Genomic DNA, 5,483 nt, shown 5'->3' with positions numbered 1-5,483 from the left:
TCTAATTTCCAACGCCGTTGAGATCGCGCCAATTGGGCTTTTGTAGCTCTAGAAAATCCACTTCGAGTGCAGGGAGGTCAGAATCCAACAGCATCTGCAGTCCTTTTCAGTCTCTGAATCAGATTTTTGCTCAGAACCTTCAATTTCAGCCAGAAAATACTTGAAATCACAGAAAAACACACAAACTCATAGTAAAGTCCAAAAAAGTGAATTTTAACTAAAAACTAATAAAAATATACTAAAAACTAACTAGATCATACCAAAAACATACTAAAAATAATGCCAAAAAGTGTATAAATTATCCGCTCATCACAACACCAAACTTAAATTGTTGCTTGTCCTCAAGCAACTGAAAATCAAATAAGATAAAAAGAAGAGAATATGCAATGAATTCCAAAAACATCTATGAAGATCAGTATTAATTAGATGAGCGGGGCTTTTAGCTTTTTGCCTCTGAACAGTTTTGGCATCTCACTCTATCCTTTGAAATTCAGAATGGTTGGCTTCTTTAGGAACTCAGAATCCAGATAGTGTTATTGATTCTCCTAGTTAAGTATGATGATTCTTGAACACAGCTACTTTATGAGTCTTGGCCGTGGCCCAAAGCACTCTGTCTTCCAGTATTACCACCGGATACATACATGCCACAGACACATAATTGGGTGAACCTTTTCAGATTGTGACTCAGCTTTGCTAGAGTCCCCAATTAGAGGTGTCCAGGGTTCTTAAGCACACTCTTATTGCCTTGGATCACAACTTTATTCTTTCTTTTTCTTTCTTTTTCTTTTTCTTTCTTTTTTTTTCGGTTTTTCTTCTTTCTCTCTTTTTTTTTCTTCTTTTTTTTTGTATTCACTGCTTTTTCTTGCTTCAAGAATCATTTTTAATGATTTTTCAGATCCTCAGTAACATGTCTCCTTTTTCATCATTCTTTCAAGAGCCAACCTTCATGAACCACAAATTCAAGATACATATGCACTGTTTAAGCATACATTCAGAGAACAAGAGTATTGCCACCACATCAAAACAATTAAACTGCTATAAAATTCAAAATTCATGCAGTTCTTTCCTTTTTTTCTCAATTAAGCACGTGTTTATTCAAGAAAGGTGATGGATTCATAGGACATTCTTAACTTTATGGCATAGACACTAAGACACTAATGATCACAAGACACAAACATGGATAAACATAAGCATAAAATTCGAAAAATAGAAGAATAAAGAACAAGGAAATCAAAGAACGGGTCCACCTTAGTGATGGTGGCTCTTTCTCCCTCTTGAAGATCCTATGGAGTGCTTGAGCTCCTCAATGTCTCTTCCTTGTCTTTGTTGCTCCTCCCTCATGATTCTTTGGTCTTCTCTAATTTCATGGAGGATGATGGAGTGTTCTTGATGCTCCACCCTTAGTTGTCCCATGTTGGAACTCAATTCTCCTAGGGACGTGTTCAATTGCTCCCAATAGTCTTGTGGAGGAAAGTGCATCCCTTGAGGTATCTCAGGGATCTCATGATGAGAGGGGTCTCTTGTGTGCTCCATCCTTTTCTTGGTGATGGGCTTGTCCTCATCAATGGGGGTGTCTCCTTCTATGTCAACTCCAACTGAATAACAGAGGTGACAAATGAGATGAGGAAAGGCTAGCCTTGCCAAGGTGGAAGACTTGTCCGCCACTTTATGGAGTTCTTGGGCTATAACCTCATGAACTTCCACTTCTTCTCCAATCATCATGCTATGAATCATGATGGCCCGGTCTAGAGTAACTTCGGACCGGTTGCTAGTAGGAATGATTGAGCGTTGAATGAACTCCAACCATCCTCTAGCCACGGGTTTGAGGTCATGCCTTCTCAATTGAACCGGCTTGCCTCTTGAATCTCTCTTCCATTGTACGCCCTCTTCACATATGACTGTGAGGACTTGGTCCAACCTTTGATCAAAGTTGACCCTTCTTGTGTAAGGATGTTCATCTCCTTGCATCATAGGCAAGTTGAACGCTACCCTCACACTTTCCGGACTGAAATCCAAGTATTTCCCCCGAACCATAGTAAGATAATTCTTTGGATTCGGGTTCACACTTTGATCATGGTTCTTGGTGATCCATGCATTGGCATAGAACTCTTGAACCATCAAGATTCCGACTTGTTGAATGGGGTTAGTGAGCACTTCCCAACCTCTTCTTCGGATCTCATGGCGGATCTCCGGATATTCACCCTTTTTGAGTGAAAAGGGGACCTCGGGGATCACCTTCTTCAAGGCCACAACTTCATAGAAGTGGTCTTGATGCACCTTTGAGATGAATCTATCCATCTCCCATGACTCGGAGGTGGAAGCTTTTGCCTTCCCTTTCCTCTTTCTAGAGTTTTCTCCGGCCTTGGATGCCATAAATGGTTATGGAAAACGAAAAAGCAACGCTTTTACCACACCAAACTTAAAAGGTTTGCTCGTCCTCGAGCAAAAGAAGAAAGAAGAGAGTAGAAGAAGAAGAAATGATGAAGAAGGGGATGGTGTTGTATTCAGCCAAGGAGGGGGAGAAGTGGTGTTTAGGTTGTGTGAAAATGAAGGAGTGAAGAAGGGTATTTATAGGAGAGAGGGGGTGATGGGGTTCGGCCATTTGAGGGTAGGTTTGGGTGGGAAAGTGGTTTGAATTTGAAGGGTGAGGTTGGTGGGGTTTTATGAAGGATGGATGTGAGTGGTGAAGAGAAAGATGGGATTTGATAGGTGAAGGGTTTTTGGGGAAGAGGTATTGAGGTGATTGGTGAATGGGGGAAGAAGAGAGAGAGTGGTGGTGGGGTAGGTGGGGGTCCTGTGGGGTCCACAGATCCTGTGGTGTCAAGGAAAAGTCATCCCTGCACCAATTGGCACTCAAAATCACGTTTTGAGGCATTTCTGGCGTTAAACGCCGGGCTGGTGCCCATTCCTGGCGTTTAACGCCAGGTTCTTGCCCTTTTCTGGCGTTTAACGCCAGTCTGGTGCCCCTTTCTGGCGTTAAACGCCCAGAATGGTGCCAGACTGGGCGTTAAACGCCCAACAGCTAACCTCACTGGCGTTTAAACGCCAGCAACATCTTCCTCCAGGGTCTGCTGTTTTTCTTCCTGTTTTTCATTTTGTTTTTGCTTTTTTCATTGATTTTGTGACTTCTCATGATCATCAACCTACAAAAAAGATAAAGTAACAAAAGGAAATAGTTAATTATAAAACATTGGGTTGCCTCCCAACAAGCGCTTCTTTAATGTCATTAGCTTGACAGAGGACTCCCATGGAGCCTCATAGATACTCAGAGTCATGTTGGAACCTCCCAACACCAAACTTAGAGTTTGACTGTGGGGGTTCAACACCAAACTTAGAGTTTGGTTGTGGCCTCCCAACACCAAACTTAGAGTTTGACTGTGGGGGCTCTGTTTGTCTCTGATTTGAGAGAAGCTCTTCATGCTTCTTCTCCATGGTGACAGAGGGATATCCTTGAGCCTTAAACACCAAGGATTTTTCATTCACTTGAATGATCAGTTCACCTCTATCAACATCAATCACAGCCTTTGCTGTGGCTAGGAAGGGTCTGCCAAGGATGATGGATTCATCCATGCACTTCCCAGTCTCTAGAACTATGAAATCAGTAGGGATGTAATGGTCTTCAACTTTTACCAAAACATTCTCTACAAGTCCATGAGCTTGTTTTCTTGAGTTGTCTGCCATCTCTAGTGAGATTTTTGCAGCTTGCACCTCAAAGATCCCTAGCTTCTCCATTACAGAGAGAGGCATGAGGTTTACACTTGACCCTAAGTCACACAAGGCCTTCTTGAAGGTCATGGTGCCTATGGTACAAGGTATGAAAAATTTCCCAGGATCTTGTCTCTTTTGAGATAATTTCTGCCTAGACAAGTCATCCAGTTCTTTGGTGAGCAAAGGAGGTTCATCTTCCCAAGTCTCATTTCCAAATAACTTGTCATTTAGCTTCATGATTGCTCCAAGGTATTTAGCAACTTGCTCTTCAGTGACATACTCATCCTCTTCAGAGGAAGAATACTCATCAGAGCTCATGAATGGCAGAAGTAATTCTAATGGAATCTCTATGGTCTCATTTTGAGCCTCAGATTCCCATGGTTCCTCATTGGGGAACTCAGAGGAGGTTGGTGCACGCCCATTGAGGTCTTCCTCAGTGGCTTTCACTTCCTCTCCTTCCTCTCCAAATTCGGCCATATTGATGGCCTTGCACTCTCCTTTTGGGTTTTCTTCTGTATTGCTTGGAAGAGTGCTTGGAGGGAGTTCAGTAATTTTCTTGCTCAGCTGACCCACTTGTCCTTCCAAATTTCTGATGGAGGACCTTGTTTCAATCATGAAACTTTGAGTGGTTTTGATTAGATCAGAGACCATGGTTGCTAAGTCAGAGTGGTTCTGCTTAGAATTCTCTGTCTGTTGCTGAGAAGATGATGGAAAAGGCTTGCCATTGCTAAACCTGTTTCTTCCACCATTGTTGTTGTTGAAACCTTGTTGAGGTTTCTCTTGATTCTTCCATGAGAGATTTGGGTGATTTCTCCATGAAGAATTATAGGTGTTTCCATAGGGCTCTCCTAGGTAATTCACCTCTTCCATTGAAGGGTTCTCAGGATCATAGGCTTCTTCCTCAGATGAAGCATCCTTAGTACTGCCAGGTGCATTTTGCATTCCAGACAGACTTTGAGAAATCAAATTGACTTGTTGAGTCAATATCTTGTTCTCAGCCAGAATGGCATTCAGAGTATCAATCTCAAGAACTCCTTTCTTCTGATTAGTCCCATTGTTCACAGGATTCCTTTCAGAAGTGTACATGAATTGGTTATTTGCAACCATCTCAATTAGTTTCTGAGCCTCTGTAGGCGTCTTCTTCAGATGAAGAGATCCTCCAGCAGAGCTATCCAAAGACATCTTGGATAGTTCAGAGAGACCATCATAGAAAATACCTATGATGCTCCATTCAGAAAGCATGTCTGAGGGACATTTTCTGATTAATTGTTTGTATCTTTCCCAAGCTTCATAGAGGGATTCTCCATCCTTCTGTCCGAAGGTTTGGACTTCCACTCTAAGCTTACTCCATTTTTGAGGTGGAAAGAACTTTGCCAAGAAGGCATTGACTAGCTTTTCCCAAGAGTCCAGGCTATCTTTAGGTTAAGAGTCCAACCATATTCTAGCTCTGTCTCTTACAACAAAAGGGAATAGCATCAGTCTGTAGACCTCAGGGTCAACCCCATTAGTCTTGACTGTGTCACAGATTTGCAAGAACTCAGCTAAAAACTGATGAGGATCTTCCATTGGAAGTCCATGGAATTTGCAATTCTGTTGCATTAGAGAAACTAATTGAGGCTTAAGCTCAAAGTTGTTTGCTCCAATGGCAGGGATAGAGATGCTTCTCCCATAGAAGTCGGGAGTAGGTGCAGTAAAGTCACCCAGCACCTTCCTTGCATTGTTGGCATTGTTGTTGTTTTCGGCTGCCATGTCTTCTTCTTTGAAGAATTCGGTCA

General features: G+C 42.2%; 1 non-coding gene across 1 annotated transcript; it reads left to right on the top strand.

Annotated features, from left to right (window-relative positions):
• Nucleotides 1-4,944: 4,944 nt before the first annotated feature.
• On the top strand, nucleotides 4,945-5,052 carry LOC130977832 (small nucleolar RNA R71). The gene has a single exon (XR_009085507.1). It is a non-coding gene; the product is annotated as a small nucleolar RNA R71 (small nucleolar RNA).
• Nucleotides 5,053-5,483: the final 431 nt, after the last annotated feature.

The sequence above is a fragment of the Arachis stenosperma genome, chromosome 4 (assembly GCF_014773155.1).
Source record: "Arachis stenosperma cultivar V10309 chromosome 4, arast.V10309.gnm1.PFL2, whole genome shotgun sequence".
Taxonomy (NCBI): Eukaryota; Viridiplantae; Streptophyta; class Magnoliopsida; order Fabales; family Fabaceae; genus Arachis; species Arachis stenosperma.
This window is presented reverse-complemented; position numbering and strand designations above follow the sequence as displayed.